The 27,175-nt window shown below is 38.2% G+C and overlaps 1 protein-coding gene across 1 annotated transcript in view; it reads left to right on the top strand.

Moving 5' to 3' along the window:
* The first annotated feature begins 4,059 nt into the window (after positions 1-4,059).
* The window catches only part of gnb1a (guanine nucleotide binding protein (G protein), beta polypeptide 1a), a 38,740-nt gene continuing 15,624 nt past the window's right edge, over positions 4,060-27,175 (top strand). Inside the window, exon 1 of the mRNA XM_061058696.1 lies at positions 4,060-4,436. The gene's annotated coding sequence lies outside the window, so the exon portion shown is untranslated. The remainder of the gene's footprint in view (positions 4,437-27,175) is intronic.

Genomic DNA, 27,175 nt, shown 5'->3' with positions numbered 1-27,175 from the left:
TGATGAATATAAAAAATAATGTGAAACATATCCTATCGCTTCCAAATTAAAAAGATCTCACTCAGTTAATAAGATAAGATATATACCTTATTGTCCCCAAAGGGAAATTTGTCTCATATTTATTTATCTATCTATCATACAAGAACAGTTCCACATATACATAAAAAACACCTTTCTGCAGCAGAGATATAATGACATATTGCACGACTCCTTGGCACATCTTACATTACCTCTTATAGAGGAGTCCACGTTGTTGCAGTGCCACACCACCAAACCCCCTCTGGGAGGTTTCAGAACTAACTTGTTAAGGCATCGCTCTCCACCAACATCATTAAAACATTGAATGAGGGGTTATCTTTTAAAAGATTGTGTTCCCTGGTAGAGTTTACAGAGTTGTAGAATTAATACCAAGGTGTAATAAATCACCAAGGGCAGAAGGAACCTGTCTGGCTTTCCTTTTCTAATTCACCTGTCTCTATATAACACAATACATGTTTATTGAATAATCCAAATGTGGAACCTTATTCCACCACCAGGGGCTGCACATAATCCCTAATAATAATAATGCTACATCAAGATAAGGGTGTGTCAGCAGGTGTGAACTCAGATTGACTGTATACAGCACATGCACTGCAATCTGACCAATACTGTGGCCAAACAAGATGAATGGAACAAGATGAATATAGAAAAAATGAGTAAAGACAGTCAGACAGACACTTTGAACTTAAAAAGGCTTTTGATCAGGTTGGTTGTAAAGAATGAATCACATAGTGTCGCTCTAATTTAGAAATGAGTTGCAATTTCTACCTTTGAACATGCTGCTGTTCAGTAGCCAATACAGCATGATAGGTTAGTAGTTTTTTTTTTACTCCGAGTAAGAACATTTCATACTCCTTTACAATAGTAGTGAAAATGACAAGTATTTATTTGCATGGTAACTCCGCATTTTGTTGCAACATGTGAAAAAAAATGTAGCAGAAAGGCATTTGGACCATTTCCTTTAGAATAGTGAGATACAAAGCATCATTTATTTTACCTGTCAAAACTAAATGCTTGTTAATGAAGTTTAAAAGCCAACAAACAGATAACCTGCTTTGAACATTATGGATCTCAGGTTTAACACTGCCATCTAAATAACCTGCAGACTTGCATTTATACTAGTTTGTTGCAATAATAAGCACCTGGAATGAGGAGCTCCTGATGCCTTCACTGGCCTTCCAGTATCCGCCATGATATACACAGTTTGAAAAGGGGAATAGTTGGGGAAGTTGACTCTCCACTGTGGGGGAAGTCCAGTATTTCTCAATGTATATTGCGAACAGGTTGTTTTGATAGGACTGAAGACCTTCTTTTGACTAGTTTAATGCATCTCATTTTAAACACACACTTCAGCATAAACAGCCTCCCATTTACTAAGCAAACTAATCTCTTACTAAGTCAAAATGATCTGTGCAAAGCATGAAAGAAATGCTTGCATACTGCTATCTACTTCTCTCATTGTCTTTTAGTCTAAAAGGAAGTAATACAGTTTTAAGAAATATTTACTTTGTATACTCCTAATGAAAAAGAGTTAAAGATATAACTACACTCAAAATATAAAAAAAAGAAAAATTGAGACCTTTTCAAAATGCAATTTTTCTAAAAAGTAAAACGAGAGGATCCTAATTTTTTTTTTACAACACAGATTACCATATGATTCCACATATGGCTTTGGAACTAGTCTTAACGCTTCATAAAGCAGATTATGTAAATAAAATAATCTGAAAAATCAACAATTATATGCTCTCAGCTTTCTGAAATAGGTTTTTTACAATCATGCTTTTTTTTCCATTAATGTATGTTGATAGTTTTGGGAAAATTATTAGATATCTAAAATGAGAACGTGGTTGAAAATTGCAAAGCTGCACAGCAACTCTCTGAGAACTAGGCCATGTGTGAACAGCAGATGTTAAGCCTCGAAACAGTCCAATAGGATCTGACCTCTCTCAGAGATACTTGCTGTAAGCATTTATCAGAGATTATAGGGGATTATGCTAAATCAGATTACTGTATCCAAACCTGCCCATAAAAAGCAAGGTCATTATGAGCTTAGCCTCATGTAATATCACTTGTTTTATGAAATGCATGAGATTAAATCAGGAAATATTTGTGTTGCTAGTTTCCTCTCTGTCTAATCTGATTTCGGTTTTGATCTCTCGCTAATACGTTGAAATAGTGCTACTTATGGCCCCTACTCGACTAATGTGCGTCCCGTCTGCCTTTCTCTCTGTCTGTGCTTTGTATAAGAGTAAAGGGGAATGCTCCACTTTGTTGGTGGCCATAACCATGTTTGAAATTTATATAGAGACATCAAGCAAGTAGCCCAAGTCTCTGGAACAATCTGTCTGACGGAATCCACCTGCCACTTTTAACTAGCAGTTAATACATTTATAAACAAAAATCATATAAGGATTTGTTAGTTTTGGGATTAGTTTTTCACTATGACAAACAAATGCAAGTGTGTGCACACTGCTCCTTACAGTCCTGTGCAGTTACTGAGAGGAAGCAACCTGTTGTAGGTGCATTAATGTCTGCTTAGAGAGCTTACTATTCAATGGCAGAGGTTTTTTCATACAGGATAACAGGTCTACCAGTTTGAGGTTTACAAGAACTGCATGGCAAGAACACTAGCACACAATGTACTATTGGAAGAAATTCAGAAGCTGATCAATAGAATGTTGACAGATGATTTTCATTGACATATGTTTTTCAAATTTCAAGTCATCCAGTTTTGACTATTTCCCATTAAACACTTTCACAAAAATGATGTTGTCTGTGTGTAAATATATGGGCCACATAAATATTACAAATACAGTACAATGCTGGGTCTTACCTTTTGCACGTCCGACTTATACCTACACACAGCAATTACTGTTATTTTAAGTGTTTGATGTGAAGACACAGCAACAAAACAGATATCTGCAAAAACATTATATCTCATCTGCTGAGCCACAGTAGACAGAACAAAACTCTCAGGAGCATTATTCATCTAAAGCATAGCTGATGATGCTCTTGTCTTTCCCCACTGGACCAAGCCCAAACACACTTTGTTGTCCCCACTGACACCAAAGTGTTCCATGTTTCCAAGAAACGCCTTAACCCACTGGGCATTAACCCCTCCTCCAAGCTCAATTTATCTCGACTAATGGTGATCAAGTCATCTATGAGCAGCAGCAATGGTCCAACCTCATGAATCTCCAAATGTAAATTCATTTTCATTTCTTAAATATGCTGTTAAGAATGGTAAAGATAATTAAAAATAGAATACAACAGTTTTACACCACTGGTGTCTGATATTGGCCAAATGTCTGGAGACAGTAATAGTGACTGGTGTCTTTAAAGGCATTACTAATGGATCATGGTCATTTTAAATGTGGCCTTGATCATATAACTACCAGTGCAGGGATTGTGTGTGTTCTTTTAAAAATATACCTGACAGATTCATTCTGACAATTATCCTACATAATCAAACAGATTCACATGAAGATTTTAAAAAAGAAGAAGCTGTATCTTTGAAATGTTAGCCCAGTCTGCAGTTAAATGTTCAATATTGATGTTCATGTTGGCTGGGAGGTAGGCTGCATGCATCTGTAGTCAAATTATTTACACTATTTTGGTTTGCAAATGAGACACCACCGTTGTAAGTAGCGGTTGTGGCACTGACACTCGGGTATAGCCTAAAATAGCCTTGGTTGTTTTTTGAACTGATTGTTTGTGCCTGGTTAATGTGAGAGGAAAGTAGCCCCAAAAACCTGGGGAGCATTTTCAGGCCTAATGCCCTAGTTTCAGAGTCAATTGTGTAAACATGGGCGAGTAACTGCTCTTTATTTGCTCACATTTGGTTGTCTGCCTACCTCTTCAATTTTAGAACTATATAGTTATAAAGGCTGTATTTCGATAGCTGTGTTACTCAAGTGTGTAGGTGGTACCAGAAATGGATTTATTTCCTGATTGTAAGAGTGGTCGCCGACCCTTCTCTGTGCGTTGCGACGCTGCCGTAACGTGGGGTTTCCCAGACCTGAGTGCAGGGTTACCGCGCCCATCTCTGCTGTTTGATGGCCGGAGGAAGAAGCGATTGAGGTCCTGGCGTGAAGGAAGAAAACAGAGGGACGACGACGGAGGGAGACACACTAACGGATTTTTGCTTTGATTTGGAAATTGCGTTGAAGTGGAAGCTTGCTTAAACTCTGATATATCTATCTGGGTGAACACCGCCTCATATCTGCGCCTCTGTGCCGGTGTGTCTTCCCCTAGGCGGGTTAAAAACTGGGTTTGGGGAGTGCCGCTCCTCTGTAGCTAACCTAGCTGAATCTGAGCGCCTGGGCGGACAGAGGAGAGAAGATTTTGCCTTTTCCAGTCAATGTGATATAACATCGGATACCCTCGACTGAAAGCGGGTAAGGTTGTGTAGTAATATTTTGAAATTGCGCTTCAGGAAATTCATGAAGTGTCTGTGCAGTTGGTTGGCCTGTCAAGCAGGGAAAATGGACGAAAGGGGTTAAACTGGGCTGTGTTGCTTCTCCGTTAGAGTTAGCCAGCCACCGTTAGCATTTTGCTCTTAAGTAATATAGTGGGTGGGGGTCACTAAAAGAGAAACTTAACGCACTGCGTTGACCCAAGTCTAGTTTGACCTGATGAGTTTTGGACAGTTAATTACAGATATATGTGATACATGTTGTGTCTAACAAGCTGTAAATTAATGGTCTCTGCACATTTTAGAAGGTTAGCTGGGGATAGCTCAGATTGTTCCTCCTGACACGTCCGGGTGTCTTTATTCTTCTCTTGTAAAATAAAGAGTGTGGGTTCAAGTGGGTCAGCTTTGGCATTATTAAGTTGCCTAATTAGTTGATCATTGTCTAAATGTAGGGTTCATCAATAGGTTTCCTGATACTTTTGCTAAAAGCTAGCTTACGTTTTTTTTTTTGTTTTTTTTTTTACCTGTGAGCGTTTAAAGTATTTGGTACTTTTGGTTTATTAATGACAAACCTTAGAAGATGTGATTAAAATCGTGGTTACACAGTTGCAGCCTATTGCATAACTCATAATATGCAGGGTGTTTGGAATTATTTCCACCGAAGTCGGAAATTCATAGCATCATGTAATTGACAACGAGAGTCTAAAAATGGCTACTTAACCAACATATTCATCGCCACCCCCACTAATCCGTAGCCAATCCATTGAAGTTAACTTTAGCAGGCAATGGCCACAGCCTACATTTTGATGTGACTGATCCGGGTTTTAACATCTCGAACATGGCAGCTTCCTGAGTAGATGATCGGTGTTGTTATTGAGTATCGCTTTCATGTATAACTTCATATTGTCATCGCTACCCTTTATATCCGAATCAGCTGTGGACTTGTGTAATGTGAGATATATTTAAACGGGTTCGTGCGCTTTAAGGCGTTCAATTTAGTAAATCGAAACTATACAACATGGATTATTACTGTTAGTTCGTCATTTAGTCTGCAGGGTTAGACACCCCATGCACTGACAGTGCTGGAAAGGAAATCACTTGATTTAAACACGATTCTTCCTCAGAATAGGAATAACATAAAATGTATTGCACAGTCAGTAATATCACTTTGAGTCACAAAATACAATAAGCAACGCTGTAGATCTATTAGTGGCTGGTAATCGTCATTTGGTGTTAACGAGAGTTTAAACAGCGTCAGTATGTGAACACACGGTTGGGCATTAATGTAAACTTCTTCGAATAATTTGTAAACGAGATTGTGTAATTGGATTTTGACAATCTGTTTATCTCGATCACGAGTCTGTTGCAGGGATGTAGTTAGCAGCTTCGGTAACCATGGCCGTGCTACTGCATAGTATTTCAGGCTGTAGCTAAGAAAGCGGACTGTACAACCCTTATCTGCACATTTTTGCACATTTTTTCGATGTGTGAGAAACGACACAGACGAGCTGTCGCAGGGCTCCTAGCTGAGCTCCTATCCTCCTGCACCGAAGCAGCATATGTGCCTATAGTCTTCACGAGGTTATTAACCAGCAGTGTGGAGATATGTGATTCATAGAATACACCGCTAAAATAGTCGTTTTTTTCTAAATAAGGTTTTTCTTAAAAGAGTTATTTGTTTTTCCTAGTTTACAAAGATGAATTCATTTTGCCAGTGTGCCCCCTCCCTCCGCCTCCTCGAATGAATGGGTTCCTGTATTCAAGGCCCAAGCAGCTGCAATGAACAAGATGGCGTTCAAAGCCTTTTTCATCTAGGCTTTTTCTCGGACTGGGAGAGACATCTGCCGAGCATCGGATGGGTCACGGTTTGGCATGCTAGATTTATTGGATATCCTCATTGTAAAATATATATAATGTATATGTTTTGAGAAATATTTTAATGCTGTAGGCATTCTTGATGTGATGAATCCAATATATGCACCATGGACACCGGATAGGGAGGAGATGCTGTACAGCATCAATGTGAACATGAATATGAGGGAAGAGTTATTTTGATGAATTGTGTGGTTTTTAAATGACAAAACAACATTATATTGAGATGTTTTTAAATTAATTGAAGGGCCTATTTGAAAGATCTCTAACCACACCTCTTAGAAATGTGTCATTTTCTTAATCCAGATTTTAGCCCAGGAACTTTTTTGTCAGACTCAAAGTGAACTGTATGAAAAAAAGTAAGGTGCCCAGGTGTTTAATTTGATTAGTAGAATTGGAATTGGAAGTCGCTGGTTTTCCTTCTTATGTTGTCGGTTAAATTTGATTGTTAGTATTGACCCTAAACTCCAAATAATGATCTGTGTTGAGATAATTTGTTTGCTTTGTTTTGTCAGATGCAGACAGCTATGTAACTGCATGAAGGCTAGGGGGTGGCTTCACATTCATTTCGACATACATGTTAACTTTCTGAGCTTTAAGGCTGCTGGCGTGAGCCACGCCATGGACGTGAGACACGTCAGAAATCTAGAGAATACACAGTTTCTTGTTCTGGGACAACATATTTAGTATATTGACCTTGTTTCTGTTTTATGTCTACATCTGTGGAGTACGTCCCAGGCATGAAATATAACGTACAGTATTTCTTCGAGGATGCCTTTCAAAATAAATGCCAGATTTATTTATTTTTTTCTGTTGAGAGAAAGCACAGGTTTTCACAAAATGCTTTTATTCCAAATATCTGTCTGGACATTTATTTAGTAAATTAAGTTTCATGCACAGCTCTTTTTGGGGTCCCTGCTGAAATTTCTCATGAAAAAAAGGAAGTTACACATAATAGTTAAGTGTTAATATTAAGGGGTGAAACATATCCCATCTAATCCTTGATCCGTTCAGATCAACTACAGTTTGGGCTGCACATGATCCGTGGATGGATGGAAAGATTTTGAAAATCAAGACTGAAATTAGTGTTGATGCGTCAAATCAAAGTCTTTTAAAATAATTTTAAGCTATAGTTTTTTTGCAGGCTTTCACACAGAAACTGTTGATATTTCATTGTGTATGGTTACTTTGATTTAAATTCTGCTTCAGCTTTTCTCTATTGAATCTCTCCATGTCTGCAATTTATCAAAATGTATTACAGAGCACTGTGTTGGGTCCAAAAAACTGATAAGATCCTAAATGCTCGCTCCAAATTAGTTTTGTCTGACCTTCACACATAACTACTAAATTAACTGTATGTTTTAGGCACGTTCACATTTTTTCAAGGTTTATAGCAGAAAAAATCACAAAAAAGAATTTCAAGACATTCAGTGACTAAGGTGTTTGATGATACATACATTCATTTCCAAGTATCTATGCAAATGTTTATGTTGAGTTTGAACTCGACTTGTTTTAAAAAGGGACAGCGGTGAACCATGTTAGTGTTATATTTGTTTTAATGTGCAGGCTGTACACCAACAAGGGATGTGCATTTACAGTTATTAAAATATTCAAGTACTCTTATATGAAGAAATACTCAGGTACTCAGTGATATATTTTTTACTGTAAAAAAAGAATGACCAATACAGACATCCCAGTGGACTGCAGTATTTCCTGCGGTGTGTGACTTCTCAGTACTGTGTCTGTACGGCAGCAGTCTTCAAATCCCAGTTCTGAATGAAATGACAAGTGATGGTAACGTGTCTCTGTGGTGAGAGCTGTCCATGACTCTGTAGTATGTATGGGGGATGCTTCCTGCTAAAAGTGGAGCAGTGTAGTTTTGGTGACATTATGAAACTTACTGTTGATGAAGGAGCAGAAAATGCAGGCACAGAGAAACAGCGGCGGCAATATTATCAGAAAGGTCAGGACCTTGGTTATTACTATATATTTTTTTGAAATCAGTTATTTTCCACAATTATGACCGTGTCAATTATTTCTGTGCCTACTGCTCGAAGTGACCCAAGCAGGAAAGTAGCTCTCCCTTTCTGTCCCTCTTTCTTACCTTTCTTTCGTCTTGAGGCTGCTCTGTGTCAGTCCTTTCCTTATTTATGTTTAAATTTAACTTGTTTTATACATTGTCACAAGTGGGCATGAACATAACTAAAGCAACTGTCATAAATTCAATACCAAACTATGAGCTACTTTTTTGAGTTAGGTTAAATTATGCAGAAATTCAATAAGTCCAGGTGTGTCAATGTGTATTTAAATACATTTAAAATAAGCAAAAGAGGACACAAGACTGGCTCATCAAGGAACAAATTGTGCATTATAATTGATCAGAATCCAGGGAAGAATGTTTGGTATTCAAAAAAGTGTTAGTGAGATATAACTGATTATGTTAAATGGGTAAATGATATTGTATGAAATTGATCGCAGGCCTCTGAATTGAATACAAATTGTATCCTGACAGACTTTGTCATATCATTATCTAAAGAATCAATATAATATGGTATTCTGATTGAGACTGATGATTTACACTCCTAGAGATTAGCTGACTAAACAATGAAAAGTGTCAATCTCACCAGTCAGCACCATAAGTACTTATTTATATTATTATTATTATTTAATTATTAGTATTTATAATGAATTCAGGCCTGCAATGCTGGTCAAATGTCCTGTGCTGTAGCTCCAGTTAATTCAATGGTTGTCTGTCATGCAATTCGTGCTCACGGATTTGCAAACTACTTTTTATTTTTTGTTAACTGAGCCTTTGGGGGCTCCATGCAACACAACAACACTCCCTTTTTAAGAAGTTTCACTTGGGACTCGGTTATCACAACAGGTGAGCCTCATGTGGGTGAAGCTTGTTGTCAAGACGCAGCAAAACCAAGAGAGAGCAGTATTCACATCCCCAGCAAGCAGCTGTAAAAAAAAACAAAGAAAAAGATGCATTTGAGAAGTACTTGGTTAATGACTACTTCCATACTGCTATCATGCTACACTATCCGGACGTAAACAGCAGCACAGTGGAGAGATGGACACTCTTGGTACAGAGCAGTTTGGCACTATTTTGATATAGAAAAATGGAGATAAAGTTGTGGTAAGGCTTTGTCAGGTTAAACTGGCATACAAACACTCGACTAGAGCAATATTAAGGCATGGGGACGTTAACCTGAAGTGCAGACCAAAGGCTGGCATTGCTAGCACTACTAATGTTAGCCACACTCTGCAAACCAATTTGACATTGTTTAACCGTAGACACCATGTTCCATGTTCAGCCATGTTGAATAACTGTGCTTTCTCAACATAAGAAAAGTCAGAATTTAAATTTACATTTAAAAAAGAGAGAAAGTAGTTGCTGGGAAAATGTACTTGTGATTAATGTGTACAACTTATTTAGGTGTATTTATTATAATTTAAGTTCAGCACACACCTCTTCCCTGTTTCCTGTATAGGATTGATTCTTATTACATTTTATAAAGCAAAGCCATTTTATTTATATATTGCTGATGGCTGTAATTTAGATAAGACTTAAAAAGAAAGACAGGGTGTCAGCAACCAGCTGGCAGTCAACACACAGCCTGAGGGAATACCATGACAGTGTGAGCAGCCGTCCTGCGCCACAGCAGTCACTCGTTGCTCAGGCAGCAAGTCTGAAACAGCCCTGACAGCTTCTCTGATGAACTATGGATGAACCAGTCCAACACTGCTCTTGTCTTGTATATCACTGCATGAACTTGGAAAACATTAAGTGTGGTCCATGGTTTTGGCCTAATCTGCATGGGTAAGACAGTCAATCTGTCTTTCTTTTGTTCTCAAATATCATCCCACTGATTTGTATTTTCTATTTATTATTTGTATTATTTTTTTAATCTGCAAGTGCAGGATGTGAATAGGATTACATTCTTAGTCTGTGGATTTCACTCTTTGGGGTTATTTGGCTTTAAGGTCAGTGATGGTGCTATTTTTTATCACTACTGTTATGATGTACAAGTAGATCCAACCCATTATAGATTCAGATCACAAACCTTATGACTGTGTTCATATCACAGCTTTAAATTGTAGATTTGGATTAGATTTAGGAAAAGTTTAATCAACATATAGTCATCACTAGATCAGAGGTTCTTTCTCATGCTGGCCTTTTATTCCCAATTATTATTTTATTACTCGAGCTACCAACTAGTATAGCTCGTATGGCCTTTCCTTGTAGAAAAAAAAGTATTTGTACTGCACTTGCAAAGCACTTATGTAGTCTTTAGACCACCAAAAGCTCTTTCTACCCAGCCACATGAGACTGGTGGCTGAGTCTTCCATAAAAGCTTCCTGCTTGCCCATCATCATTAAACAATACTTAAATCTTAGCCATCCAAGGACTTGATGAAGATCTAGTTAATAGCTAATATACCTAGTTTCTATGTACAAGCAATGTCAATGACCTGTTTCGATACAGTGATGCTGCAACATCAATAGATTTCTGAGCACCCATAATTGGAAAATCGTATGTTCTTAGTTACTAACCTGTGCACAGTATGTGGGTCAGAGTGAAATAAAGCATGGCAACCAGGTGAAAACAGTGTCTCTCTGGACCAGACGCTAACGCTACTTGTCCAACTTTTTGAGACGCCAAAGGGTCTTAATGAAACGTCAGTATTGTCAACCTGCTTATGAAAATAGTCTGATGTGTTGAAGCTGTTGTGAGGGCTGCAGGTCTGACAGAGGACAGAGCTGCGAGACACACAAACTATGAACAGGACGACTGAATAGACTTAACAAAAGATGGCAACTTACTGCAGGATTTTGCAGCAGCGCTGATGTGCTTTCATGTTCTATTGAACATACATGAAGCACAGAGGATAAGATGAGTCATAACACGGATCTATCTGTCCGTCCGTGTTGCCCCCTCCCTGACCCAAAAAGGGACACGATCTGTCCTGCATTTCCCTGCACTCTTAGAGATGTCCGAGAGCAGTGCACCTTAGCAGTGCTCAGGAAGTGGCACCTATCCAGCTACCCATCCATCTTCCAGGCTTGCTCTTTAAGGGGAATTGAACCTTCCCTACAGACTTGGTTACTGCAAAAAATACAAACTAAAGGAAAATTACAAACAGCAATTTGTCCACCTTTGACTTATAGATAGGACCTTGGATTGTATACACAAATATTGTCAAGGTACAGTGTAATAAGCAGTCAGTTAGCACATTGGGGAGTATTGGAACCAAATAAAGTGATTTGATTTATTAAAACAACAAAAAATTTAATTTATCCCCCACTACATCTAGAGAGTAGAGTTGTGAAAGCAGCCCCATACCAGAGCTAAAGCTAGTCCATCGCTAGTGGCTACAACCGTGTGGCAGGTGGCTGCGTTGCAGTTGGATGTGCTCCAATTTGACTGGCATAAACACTCATGTAAAATTATGAATAAATCACTTAACCTTCTAGTAGTTTTGATTCCGACTAGTGAGGGACGGTGATGATATTTAACCTTTTAGGGCCCGAGTCCACAGACAGTGTTCTTTACGCTGGCAACTCTCATTTCAATACCAAAACGATGTAGTTCAGCCCTAACTGTTCAGAGTGCTTAAAAGCCCTGGGCATCAGCTGTTGTTGTTGTTGCGATCACAGCGCTCTCTATTGCAAGAAGTTAAACTTTTAGGACAGTCCCATGATCATCAATTTCAAGACGGGTCGGGACTTCTGATATCAGATTTGTCAAAAACAATAGAAGAGGAGACGCTAGTGTGACTTGTCTTTTTGAGGGTACATTTTCCTGGTCTAGAGCTGCTTCTAACACCAGGACATGACTCGTCCCTTATTTTCACATTTTCTTGGTGAAGTTTCATGAATTAAAGCAAATATTAAGCACACAGAGCTATCTAAAACACAGCTAACAGACATTACCAAGGGAAGCAGAAGTTACATTTCCGTAAACTAGCAACAATGAATGCTGATAAAAAGCACCCTGAAACAGACATTGTGGTCTCTTCACTTAGTAAATGAAATAAAAAAAGAAAAAGTTCACATTTCTTTGGCAATGATTCTACGGAATGGCTAGGAAACCACAGGGATTATGATCATGCTATTGAAATAGACATTAATAACGTTTGATTTTAACACATATTGTATTGTAGTTTAAATCTCCTGAGGTGAATCCCAACAGCAGAGGGAGAATAACCATGGACAGGATGAAGGACTAAATCAGGACTTATTTTCTTGACATTTAAAAATGTACTTTCAGTGAGATATTGAGTTTCTAGAGATTCTTCTCTTGTAAACATGCTTTTTGAAATATACTTGAAATAGCATTAACTAGGTAATGTCTAAAGGCTATTGATACAGAACAGAAATTAAAATTAGATTTAAGCTGAATAATATAAATAACTTAACTTTTACCATATCCATATTTCGAGGGGTCATTTTTTGGCTCCTACCTTAACATGATATCATCTAGTGATTCCAATTTCCTTGACATGTTTAAAAAAAAGGGTAAGGGTTAGTGTTCACAGATTTCAAATTAAGTCCCACTAGAAAAGGGGATTTGAATAGTAATACATGAAGCTTTTTTTGTATTTCTCCCCCAGCAATCCCAAAGGATCAACATTTTAAAGAAAATTCGACCTCAAGTTTTTTTTTTGTGTGCACACTTCTGAGTACTTTGCAGCGGCTGTTATGCACACATAGCTTGTCACCACTAACAGAAAGATCTAGCCACTGTTTTGAATAGTAAAAGTAAGTGGCACAGCTAGAGCTTAGTGACCCACACAGCAGCCTGTCACCACTCACACAGTCTAAAACTGCAGAAAGCCCATAACAAACCTAAGCGGGGACTTTGCATGTGCGTTTCAATGCCTGCTCTGCTTTTATAATAGAGACTGTATCTCTTCCTATGTTCTGTTATGTACATTTTACTGCCAAAGGGAAGAATGAGCAAACCTGAAGAAAGAAATGACGAGCAAGGACAGTATTAGCCTCTTTTTTTAAGGCATTAATGACCACAGTTGCTTTTGCAAGAGAGTGGGGTAGTTGTCATGTGATTCTGTACGCACTTGTTCCTCTCTTGGAAGCTTGGAAGGCAAACATGGGGGGAGGGGTATCATTATTAATGCAATCAAAGCAGTGCTTTTCATGTTTTCTATAAAGTCAAGCTTTTGTTTCTTTGCTAGCCTAACGTTCTTCTCATTTGTTGTCATTTAAACACAAACATCTTTCTGAATATATTTACTTTTATTTTTTATCTTTTCAACATGGATTTCTATTCTTTTTTAGGGTATATTTTTAGGCTTTTTGGGCCTTTATTGGAGAGGCAAGACAGTAGATAGTTAGAAACTGGGACAAGATAGAGCTTAGTATGACATATGGGAAAGGAGTCACAGGTCGGATTCAAACAAAGGTTGTACGCTTCAAGGACTACAGCCTCTATACATGTGGCGCACAAACTAACCACTCGGCCACCGACGCCTCTTCAACATGGATGTTTTCATGTTTTCACGGTCTTGAATTAATTTTTTTGTGTTGATTTTATCAGATATATTTAGTTTGTTTTTGCTTTTTTTTGCATTTTCAAGGCCACAATAGACATTTCCTACGATCTCCTCCAGATAATTGATCAGTTCAACTACACTTTTTTATCCCAATGATGTTATGTCTATAATCAGACATTACTAACAGCAGGCATCCACATAGATGGAGCACATACAGGGCCTTTTTTAATACGAAATGCTAAAATTTACAGTGAAGAATTTTTAAGTGGTTAAGAAACACACTAGAAATCACGCTGATGCCTTTTATATGAACTACAGGAGCAAACATCAGAAGAATATTGATTGTTTCTGTATTATAATATGCAACCTTTGATTCCAGGAGATGTCTGGCTTAAACAAAACTCGCTCAGGGCACAGCCTTCCCTCAACCCCGCCCCCCTTTCTCAGTGTTCCAATTGAATGCAGCAGTTTTTAGGACTGATCTCCTTTCTCATATGCCGCCCAAAGTGGATTCAGTTCTTCATTTCTTTTGAGTATTTTACCAGAGTCTTTTCCTCAGTTTGATTAATCTGATTGGGTCTACATGCACTGTCCTGTCAGTGTGACAACAGAGCTGAGAACAACAAACCCTGAGGGAGTTTGACTCCCCTCTTTTTTAGAAAGTCATTGTTCAACGGTACATTTAGTTAGGATATATTGGATATCTGCTATATTAATGTTCAAAATGTTGCATAGTACATCTTTATTCCTTGTCAAAGTGCCAATGGTCAGAGTTGAACGATGCCAACCTAATTCAAGGTCTAAAGGGACTATAACGCTATAAGGCTCTAGCACTTGTTTATGTTAAGCTTTTAGTGACTCTTGTTGAGGAAATGTAAGGGATTTACAATAATACACTTATTGCCCCTGGCTCCAAGTCTGCTGATGTGGAAGGATTTTTGTGTCACACACATAACTCTAATAGGTCCTCTAAAATGCTTTTTTCTAAAGCCAAACCCCCAGCCTTCACTAAGAAGCTTCATCATACACATTGCAAGCATATAAACTGTGTCAGGTACATGTATTTGTTAATGCTGTCATACTAATGGGCCCATCTTTGTCCTGCAAGTGGCCAAATGTTGACATGAAGATTACTTATTGGGGCAAATCTAATTCCAAGGCTGTATGTTAGCTTTTTTTGGCATTAGCATTGGTGCTAGGTTGATAGTCTTGTAGCACAAGAAACAAACTTGTAGCACGACATTTAAAATGTCTATTACATCTCTCAAAACAAACACAAATAGTTAAGTTAAACAGGTTGTGAGTGGCAAAGGACATAAATGTTTCATACAATACACGAAATCCAAACTTTAACAAGAAGAGTTTTCAGCTTCACCTTTTCTATATCCTTTTTTAAACCAACAGCATTGTTCAATAATCTAGGCTTATAATGTTTAGGTAATAGGATATTTTATGACTGGAAATTCTCCAACTACTAAAGAAAATACTGACATCTTTATCTCAGTCATAAACAGTTTAAACAGTATTTTAGTGATTTTAGTTTATTATTTTCAGGCAGGATAGTGTCCTCAAAGGCGGATTTAGCTGCAACTAAACCAGAGGCAAGATAGTTATTGTTTTAAAAATTAGCCTACATGAGCTTAAATGAAACGTTTTTAGAAAGTCACTGTGTTCACCTCTTGAAGCTTCTAACTGAATCAGTGGGGTTTAATGTTTTTATTTTCAGACATTTGAGTTGTCTGAAATGTTGAATATGTACAATTTTAACACTAAAATATCTCCATGAATTAATAATTTACTTAGTCTAAGTGATATATTTTTTTGTTGGTGAGTACTTACATTAGCTCAAATATTTCCAACAGTTATGTGAGCCAGAGAAATCCCTCATTTTATAGTTATAACGGGGCGCGTCTTGTCGTGGTCGTCGCCATGACAGACACAACATGTTTATTGTCGCTGTGGAAACACCTGATGTTAAGTCAAATACCGCTGCATAAGGAAGCGGGAATTGCTACTGATAGCAGCCGTATGTTTGCTGTATGTACTGCTGAGAAGAAACGTGACATAAATTATACTTGGATACATTGTCGGTAAACATAATCTCTTCCTCATGTCTGTTAAGGTCATCTTCATCGGGGGTTATGTTATTGTTTTGATTGAGAGCCCCCTAGTTGCGGAATTTACGTACTGTGCGTTTAGATTGCTACAGTTGACAGAGATGGTAATAAGGAACTTTTATTTTAAATTAAAACCGCAAGCGGTGATGAAGGGCCCTCACACCCCTGTGCATGTCGGGGTGTGTTGCGACCGCGGGAGTGCAGCAGCAGCGGTACGTGGCTAAGCAGCAGACCGTGCAGTCCGATTTGTGTGAAAGTCGTACTACGGTATGCTGAGATAGGCAGCGTAATGAAGATCACAGAAAATTTTGAAGTAGAGCAGTTCAGGCTGGCACTGTCATGATAGCTATGAAATATGGAGCAAATTGAGCATTGTGTAGTACTTATTCCTTGCAGTAGGAGGCGTTATGGTTAAAGTTGACTATTGTTATGTCTATGTGTTCAGAGGCCAACCCTGATCATACATGTGTAATTAGAAGTAGATCAGACAAAGTATATAGGATGTAGTACTTACTCCTTGCAGGAGGGGGTGCTATGGTTAAAGTTGACTATTGTTATGTCAGTGTGTTCAGAGGCCAACCCTGATTATACCTGTGTAATTTGAGGCAGATCAGACAAAGTATGAGAGTTACAACCACTTCCTGTTTGACGGCGAATGATGCATCCGTATGGCGAGAGTGTTCGACGTAGGTGTTTGAGCTTGAAAGTGTTGTATGGTGTTTGAATGGTCCCCACCAATTCTGAGCGGGAAATGAGCTACCTTGTAGCAATGGCTAATGCTAACTGAGAAGCAGTAACTTCCTGTTGTCAACAGGTGGCGCTCTGACTAAGAAAAACATTTAAATCATGGATGTGTTCAGGGCAGACCCCGTATCATGTATGAGAAATTTTAATATGATTGAACACTGCATGGCAGCGATATAACCATTTACTTTTTTTGCCAAAATGCACATCAAACTTTGAACGCACGCCATAGCCACGCCCTTTGACGAAATAACGTGCAGAGCACAACGGGATATGTTGATCACCAGAACACACTGACACCAAGTTTGCATCCAACGGCTGAACGCTTTTGGACTAGCTTTATTTTTTGCTTCTGCCAGTCTTTTATTTTTATATTTGATTTTATATTTGAAGGGGGCGCCACTGAGCCATTAAGCCATGCCCACTTACTTAAACGATATAAGATGTTTGACTTTAGTACCAGGATTATATGTATGAAGTTTCGGGTCTGTACGACTATGTTAAGCCCATGAAAATACTACTTCCTGTTTGATGGCGAACGACGCAGCCGTACGGCGAGAGCATTGGACGTAGGCGTTTGAGCTTGAAAGTGTTGTATGGCCAAGGTGTTAGCATGGTCCACACCAATTTTTAGGGGGGAAATGAGCTACCGTGTAGCAATGGCTAGTGCTAATTGAGAAGCAGTAACTTCCTGTTGTCAACAGGTGGCGCTGTGACTTATCCAAAAATGTAAATCATGGATGTGTTCAGGGCAGGTCCCGTATCATGCATGAGAAATTTTAATATGATTGAACACTGCATAGCTGAGATATAAGCATTTACTTTTTTGGCAAGTTGCCAAAACGCACAAAAAAGTTCTAACGCACGCCACAGCCACGCCCTTTGACGAAATAGCGTGCAGAGCACAACAAGATATGTTGAGCCTGTCTAGAACGCACTGACACTGAATTTGCAGCGATCGGATGAGCGCCCTCGGCTGAAATCTGCGATTTTGGGCCATTTTTGTGAAATTCAACTTAAATTTGTGGACTTCCTGTTGGGTTTTTTTAAACGCCGCAAGAGGATTTTTAGTCCGTCCCGAGAGGCTTAATATGCGTACCAATTTTCATGAGTACGTGAAAAAACCCTCTATGGGGAGGCCATTTTGAAAATTTCAAGGGGGCGCCACTGAGCCATTTTGCGAAATTCTTTTACGAAACCACCAAAATATAAAAATTTTCGCGAGACCTGATGATTGTGGAAAGTTTGGTGAGTTTTCGCGCACGTTCAGGCCCTCAAAATCGCGTTTAAAGTGGAGGAAGAAGAAAAATAATAATTCCTAGGGTTTCAAGAGGGTCCTACGCACTTGTCAGTGCTTCGGGCCCTAATTACATGTGTTTATCACTCTGAGCTTTAGCGGAACTGCAATAACGCTGTCAAAAGTGACAGTATTCACAGCCGCTATTTTGCCCAAGAGTCTGAGCCACAGCCAGCTTCTTTTATTAAACTTGGACTTAAGACTGGAAGACATCAGTTTAAACACACCTTCAGCAGGTAGACCCGCTGTAATGCAGGTGGTAATCCCTGCTGTCACAAATCATTCTGTGACATTACTTTTAGTCTCTCTCAAAAAAGGGTCTCTCTGTGCGATTAGGTAAAATCATTCATCGCACAGACTGCTTTTCTTGTGGCATGTGGGACATATGTTGCACTGTACAACCCTGTATTCAGATTTTACACCAGTCACCCTGCTACTTTTCATGTAAAAGGTAAAGGTAGCCTTGTCAAGTTTGATAGTTGTGCTACTATTTCACATTTTTTTTCACAGAAGGCTGGCTCAGTTTTAGATTGGGTCATCTCTCAATTGAAAGGTCTACTTTGATCCCCAGCTCCTGCAGTCTATGTCAAAGTTTCCTTGGGCAAGACGCTGAACCCCAAGTTTTTGTTGAAGGCATAGCCATCGATGTGTGAATATGATGAGTGCTAATGGGTAGCATAGTGTTTGTGTGTGAAAGGGTGTCACAGTGTATAAGTACTACATAAGTGCAGTCACTTTACCATTGACCATTTTTGTCGGATGAATTGTGCAACAGTATCATCAGAACTGTATTAACGTATGCTCACTCATGTGTAGCCTTAAGATTTGCTCTACTTTCAGTGAAGCAAAATAGGTTATGGGGCCTTAGGCTTTTAATTTTCTATTCAGTCTTTCTCCTTTTGGGAGGGAAGTCGGCAGGGGGAGTGTATGTTGCGTAGCCTGTTTATTGAGGTGAAGGAGTCTCCTCCTGTGTGAGGAAAGTGTCCGCATGTTATTGCTGGTTCCACATAAGAGAGATTAAAAAGTCCCTCCTTTCTCAATGATATAAGAAAGTATACATGGCTAAATTGTTGTCATTCCACTACTGATTGTTTACATTGGTTAGCAATGATGCTTCTGTCTGAAATGAATTATTAGACAGGATCCACAATATCAACTATGGTCACGGGGGACTTTAAATCTACTTTTATCAATAAAACACAAAAGTGAGGGATAAATTAAAGTTTGATGACTCATCTGAAATACAGAAATTATATTTCTGCAACTGTCTTGAACATTCCTGCATTTGAGCTGTACTGGCGTACTTCTTGGAATGAAAAAACTTTTTGATCTTGAGCCAAATATCTCCTTGAAGTGCACTATTTTTGCATTGGAAATGCAAGGTTGAAAGGTTGACATTATTTAAGAAAATATACCAGAATATATTCACTGAAGAATACAGCAAGGTTCACTGTCTATTAAGCAGAAGGCAGCATGGAGCAGAACACCACAATGCTGTTGCATGTTTGTCGTACAGAATGACAAACTGAGCATTATTGGATGGGGCTTTCAAGAAATGCCCTTGAGGCAGCCCCCTTTTGCTTCTTCTTACAGGATTATCAGCCCTCTTGTTCGAGCCTTCTATGTGACCTTGTCTTATTTCAGCTGCATTTACCATGCATCACTTCCCCACAGCACTTAGATGGACCCTGTTACCTTGTCCACAATCCAGCCGAATCAAACTGAAAAAAAAGAAATGCATTTACAATGTATTTCCTTCCTTTATATAAACTTTGTACAGTATGCTGCTCAGTCTCTTTCATATTCAGTGACTGCTAATACTGTGACTGAATATGATCATCAGAACAATTTGAACCATTAGTAAGACTTAAGGTTACACAACCTTCAATTACAGTGATGTAAGGTGGTGTAACCTTTCTGATTTTGTCCTTACATATATCCGTTAACAGAAGCCTGCATGTCAGGAAGTCAAGTGTGAATACTTTTCTAATGCAGCTGATTGAAGAGAATGGTTCAAAGCGTAGATGAATATTAACAAGTGCGGCTGTAGTAGTAGGGACCACAGAGCGAAGACGTGCTGTCGGCATATCTGTTGAATGCTGTGACAAAGAAATAGAGTTCCATGCAGCAGGGTGTAAATTACTTAGCCCCTCATCTACACACAACCTTTCAAGTACTACCTTAAGCTTCAAACGTTGCCATGTGTCAATATCTTAAACAGCTGTAATCGTTGAAAATATTGCAATTACCGTAAACTCTGGTGTATAAGTACTTTTAATACTTTCTCTTGGACAAAGTGCGGTGCGTCTTTAACACCGGTGAGAATATACCAGTTTGATAAGTGCCATCTAGGCTTGGGCGGTATTACGGAATTCCACCGTATTTAGAAATCCAGACGGTATGACTTTTAATACAGGCGAAAATACAAACGCTACTTTTTCTGTTAAACTCACATGGATTGAGGTGAGGGGTTGTAGTGCACAGCACGTGCCAGCAGGGCTCAGCTCCTTTGTAGACCCCCGTTACCATGGCCTCTATGACTGCAGAGCTGATAGCCTCGCTGGTAAGGTAACCGGCTAACATCAGATTGGAGGAGGGAGACTTTTTCACATCTGTTCTTATTCACAAGGTCATAAGCTCAACTACAGTACTGCAGCTAGAAGGAGTGCAAACTCCACAAAGTGAAAACAGATGGTACTAAAAGAGCGACACAGCTGTACACAAACTGCATGTTGTACACTTAACATAATTCTATACCTTTTTGACTTCACATGCAACAACAACACCAATCTTACCCATGTACATGCCATGATCAAAGACAACGTTAAGGAGCAGTGCTGTGGATTCCTGCAATGATTCAACAGCAACAGCAGTATTGTGAGCAGGGCAAATGTGTAAAGTCACAACAATGGCAGTTTTTTTCCTGGGACTTTCTTGTGGTAGTAAACTTATTTATCCATTTATTTGCTGATGGTTTTTCTGGCAAAGATAACATCTTATCAATTGGTCTGGATTGATACATAAATTGGTTGAACAATGATCAAATCGATAGAAAGTCGAAATATTGCTGTACATCAACATCTTTATGATACACCTTAATTTTGAAATTCCCACCGGACGCCTGTTTCACAGTTTCCGCCAAGCGGCATGTCCTTCTGAACTTTCAAACAAGCTAGCAGCTAGTGGACATTAGCAAGCAAACAAGATTTGGAAATATATTAAATCCCCTCTAGGGGAAAAAAACAACTGCGTGGAAATCTTTCAGACACAGATTACACCTGGGTGGGCTGCCCAACTTTTCTGCATTCTTTTTTTATTATCCGTAAATTATAGTCATCTAATATCCTATACGGATTTTTTTAAAGACAAAATTGCTTTTATTTCTTTATGTGAAATATAACTGTTTTTGTAATTGTAATTGCACAAAATTGTTTCACTATTCTTTAATAAAAATAGGAACATTAATGTACAGTATGGTCTTAAGTGCACATCTGTTCCTGAGCTCAATTTACTGCACAAAGTAATGAACATAACTGTGCTGTAATTTCATGGTAAAAAGTAAAGGGCATGTACTATAAACTTAAACATTAATCTTTCCTCTTAGTTAGAGGAGAACATGCCTATGTTTTTGACAACCCAGTAATGGATTTCAGGATTTTCTGAATAAATATTGCAATGCAATGAGTCGATATTTTTAAGCAGCCCTAGTACATAATATCACCTGAAATCTATCCCAGGCCCCTGAATCAAAACAGAATGAAATTGTATTGTGGCCGATTTTGTGAAATCACCAAAATGGTATCATTGTCCAAACAATCAAACTGGTGATTTACGGCTCTACTTGCTTAACCATTAACCTTGCTTAAATCTCTCAGGTCATTTGCATGAATTGTGTATTAATGATGTAGGAGTCCAGTTCTGTAACATATAAACCGACAATCTTAGCTTTTTATCTCACTTGTAATGTGATGCTGCTGGAGATTTTGTTGTCATAGCTAACATTAATGTTATGCAATGGGAAGTTAACCAAGCTTTGCTCCCCTTCACCAAGGGGTTAATTAGCAGCTCCTCTCCCAATTGTTCTTCGCTTGTTTACTCTCATTAGTTTAATCTGGCTCTGTCCTCTAGCTTGCTTCTATCCTCTTGTGCACCAGAACATCTCGCTGCCTACAGCGCTCCTTATGTCATCAGGGTGGAGCCTTTTATCTCCTGAAAAATCTGCGGCCAAATCCAATTGAACTTTTCTCAGATTTGTGCTTCTTTCCGCCTTTAAATAAATCTCGTGGTGTATTTATTTTATATTTTTTTCATCAATTTGTTGAGAAGTCATTTATTAAAAAAAGATTTTAAATAAATGTTAGTCCGTTCGTGTATCCTCTCTTATCAGACCTGTGCTCCAAACTTTTAATCTAACCACATGCTCCATTACAAATGTGAGTCAGCTGACCTCTTTTTTTTTTACCAATAAAACAACTGATAGGAATGGGATTAGCAATGAATTGTTGTTGTTTTTTGAAAAAATTATCAGATTAACTAGAGTTTAGTATTTTGGTTAATGTAATTCGGGAAACCACATTTTTCTAATGCATATTGGAGCCGTTATTTAATACAATAAGAAGTAAACTTTACAGGGGTTAAACAATCTTAAAATGTATTTCATATAAACCGTCAAATCGCTGTTCTTACTCAACAATCCCTGCTTTGACACTAATGAAGAGGAAAAGGCCCACCACATTTTATTTTTCTTATCTTTGTCCTGCACAAAGAAATCTGGTTAGTCCACAAATGATTGGTTAAGGTCCATATAGTGTGAAAAATGTACACATACGAACTGAAAGGAAAAATACCAATGAAGTGTTTTGTCTGTGGAGTCAAATTACATTTCCTCTCTCCTTCTTACTGTGTTGTGCTTGAAATGTCTGAGCTGATGGGAGTGGCTGGAAAATGTGAAGTCTGCCTCCCTCGTCCTCTTTCTCCTCCTCCTCCTCCCCCACCACTTCTCTAAAAATAGCTGGCATAAAGAGAAGGCAGGGAAGTAAAGGCTCTATTTGATGGGCTGCCTGTGGTTTCAAGACACCCACCAGAATACAAGAGGAAACTTGTCCTCTGAATAACACCATTAATACTTATAGCAATGGCCAGTGGAGATTGTAAATTAACATGATGTAGGATTTTTTGCATTTAAAATAGAGTTTATGTAAAGCACCTATGCCAATAAGCAGAAAATACATGTTTTTTTTGTTGTTTGTTAAACTTCATACAATCAGTCTAAAATTCAAACATTAAGCAGCTTTGTTAAGAAGTAAACTGTGAAATATTATTTTCATTGATCAACTAACCGCAGCCCAGCTGATTGTATAGTTCACTTGTTAAGGTCCTTACACCTTAGTACAGTGGTTTCCAACCTGGAGACTTTGTTCAACAGCTAAAGGAAACTAACTTTTTTTAATGTCATCTACTTTCACTATTAGATATCACTGATAACCTAACACACATCAAATCTGTGGGGTACCACTAGGCTTGATCCTAGGCCCTTTTGTGAAATGGCAAATAGACTTGAGCTGATCTTGCTGTGATCTTTGCAGACCACACTCTTTACCTCCTCGTTAAACCAAACAATTTGTCAGCCCTCAACCTTTTAACAGACTACTAAGATATAAAAACCTGGATAGTCATTTTCTACATTTCAATGACAGCAAAACTGTTGGTTGTGCTTTTTTCCACACCTCCCAGATGTCATGACACTGGTCTGCAACAACTAATATCACTTGTCCACCTACATCAAGCCCCACATTGAGAACCTTGGATTTATTTCTGACATTGCTTTTTACAGTTGACTTACAAATATACAATTTCTGTCCCATTTTGCTTTGTAATTGCTGTGGTCCTTGTGTTTTGTTTCTTTTATGCCATTGTACAGCACTATGGTCAGCTGCTACTGTTTTGAAATGTGCTTCTGCTTTATAAATATATTTGACTTGACTTACCAAGTCAATATTTATCATATTAAACTTTAGAGAAGTGGGCATTTGGGCAACTTGCCAAGCAAATATGATAATATCTTTTCCACAAAAATTAACAAGGATGGACTGGCCTCATGAAACTACAATGCAAAAAATGTACACAAATTACATCTTCTGCAGCATTGTTGTAAGGCCAGGACATTGAGTGCCTGTTTGCAGATAGAAAGAATGTTGTTAGCATATTTTAATGCTTGTGTGAGTAGTTAGCAGACACCACCCTTTAGTTTCTTGGACATGAGGAAATGCTACTTTTAGAGCAAGCATTTTTCAGCACTTTGTATTCTTCTTTTTCAGGAAAACATATCAGATAATGAATCAAAGTTTGCTTCCTGTGGTGACAAAAGCCAGTGTAATTGAAGTTAAAGTAGTCACTGTGATATCACCTTTCTTTTTTTGGGACAGCTGTTGTGAATCCTCAAGTCCAGTATTGTAGCTTAAACCATCTTGGTTTTTTCCAAGCCAGCAAACTCATGTGTGACCACACTCAAAGAAGAAGGTAGATATGGAGAAGAGCAATGGGTTGGCAAACAGTTTGTTGACTAATACAGTTGGCATACTTGTATACCTTATTTATTAGCTGGCTTATTTGATAGTGAATGATAAGATAGCTCAAATAAGAAGGTATTATTGTTGACCTAACTGATTGGAGTGGTGAATGAATTACAATAATAGAGTTGGGAGAGCTTGTGAAATATGCTCCCTCTCACACTACAAGCAGACTACGAGTGACTAAAAACAAACGGTGTTTCTTACAATTATCTGTATTCTCATCACTACTTCTATGTTGGGGTGCCACTATTAAATCAATGTAGTTCAAGCACTTGCTCAGACACTAGGGGTTTGAATCCAACGTTTACAAGAAGATCGGCTACATTATAAGTAATTAAAATATAGTTGTACAACTCGGTCCAATTTTAATCGATTTGGATCAGTTTCAGTTTGATGGAATGCAAATCAATTATGAATACCAAGTCATTTTTTTGTCCTTATGAAACTGAGAAAAGGGGGGAAAGCGTATCATTGCTGAATAACATGTCCTTGGGTTTGTTACTTAGACAAGAGACAAAATACTTGGCGTCCTGTAAAAACACATATTTTAACATTAAGTATATGAATACTTATATATATATAATATATGAGTCTTTTTCACAGAACCATGCCCAGGTGTCTCACTTTGATTGTAATTTTTTGGTGAAATATGAACAACTGTTATTACTGGTACAGAAATCTTAGCTCTTCTGTACATCTCACTTCATTGGCTTTAAATCATGTTTCCTGTCAAAACAGGAAGACAAATTAAAACCAATCAAATATTATTAATGAAAACAACAGTAACACAGCATTTCACCTTTTTTTCTCCCTTCTTTATTTCTCTGTGATCGTTAATATGCAGTTTACATGACATTCTTGCTGTGTCCAACTGTTCTCGTGTGTCCTCGTTCTTAAATTGATATCCACCTAGGTGAATTGATGTCTATTTGAGATCCTGAAACTCTGCTCAAATGTATTAACCATGCCATGAAAGTAATCGCTCAATCACCCAACTGTCACTCGAAGGGCCCTTATCCCTTTTGTCATTATATAATAACATGTTTTTCTTAAATTAGTAAAATATAAATCTGTCTAGGTTGTAAGCATTTTAATTCCACTTTAATTAAAATATAACACAGGTTAGTCTCTAAGGAGATTTACCAGTCCCTCTAAGATTTCGTTGACTTTTTTTTATCATCACAGCCAAAAATGCCTGATTTAGCAATGGGGGTTTCAATGTTTTGAGGGTCTTCTTTTATTCTTCTAACACATTACACATCAAAAGTGTGAAACTGGGACAAATGCTCCAATAAAAGCCATCTATTGGCTGTGCCAACTGCTTGTGTTCTGACATTACTTCTGTAATCAATTTCTGTATCAAGGCACCAAATAAAATGCGTTTTGTATTCGGGCCGGGGTACACTCTGCTATTAGCAAACCATTAATAGAAGACACTGATCGGCACTGATTCACATTTGTAACAGATCCTCTGGTGTGATGAAGGTTGGAACACAGCCTCTGATTGGTAAATAGACTCATCACAAGGCAGGCACGTGGAAGTGGAACTGTTAACAGTTATAATCAATATGAAAACAGTAAAAATATTCAGTAATGGAGTTTTTGATTATTATGGATTCACTGTCTTTAAATACTCTGTGGCTTAATGTCGTATTATGAAGCTCATGAAAGAGAAACGATCGTACCAGTGATTTGTTAGAACAGCACAGCTGTCTTCATAGCAAAAAATCTCTTGCTTGCACTACTCCAAAGATATTTAATTATACTATTCTGACTTTCATTCAACATTTCAGACCTAACAGGATCAATATGTTGAACATAAAATACATAGCAAAGAAGTAAATTTGGTGAAATGTATGTTATAACCGATTGCACAGATAAAGTGAATGGTCAGATTTGCAGAGATTGACGAAAATGTTTTAAACCAAATATTTTAAATTTGCTCAATCCCAATTTCCTGGAGGGACTAATAAACCCACTTTTCAAACCAGTGCCTGAGGGACTGCATTTTTTTTTTCTACTTCTGCTTTGGCTTGATTTTTCTATAGGCCCATAAGATGCCACTTGATTGTGGAATCTTGTACAAGGCTTTGGGTCAAGGTAATATTAAAAGTGGTTATTAAGATACTTGTTGACTGCCGTGTATAAATCACTGTAACATTGACTTTATCAACTGGTTGGAACAAACCTTTACCTGAAACAAAATAAAACAATTTGGGTTTAACAATTTATGTTTTAAGGTTCTCTTGTCGAAAAGATCCTCAGTTGATAACATTGCCTCTTACACAGGAGTAGAAAATAATTATCAAGTGATACCATGCCATGAGATGTATTATCACTAACCCTTTGGGATAAAGTGCCTTGCTTGGATGCAGACTGGCCAATCAGGTGACAGGCAGCTACTGAGATGTCAGGCAGTGGAGGGATAAGGTATTTTTTCAGATGGTCTCAACACTCTAGGACAAAGGATCTATATCTAAAGGCAGAGGAAAGGAGGTAATGTGTGTTTGGTTAGTTGTTAGCAGGGGGCGTTGAAATGAATCGTTTCTATAATTCATCCTGATGGGGATGTGAACGATTCTGCATTGGGGCAGTGACGG

Source organism: Labrus mixtus, chromosome 15 (assembly GCF_963584025.1).
Source record: "Labrus mixtus chromosome 15, fLabMix1.1, whole genome shotgun sequence".
NCBI classification, from domain to species: Eukaryota; Metazoa; Chordata; class Actinopteri; order Labriformes; family Labridae; genus Labrus; species Labrus mixtus.
Note: the sequence above shows the minus strand (reverse complement) of the source record. Positions and strands in the feature narration are given on the sequence as shown.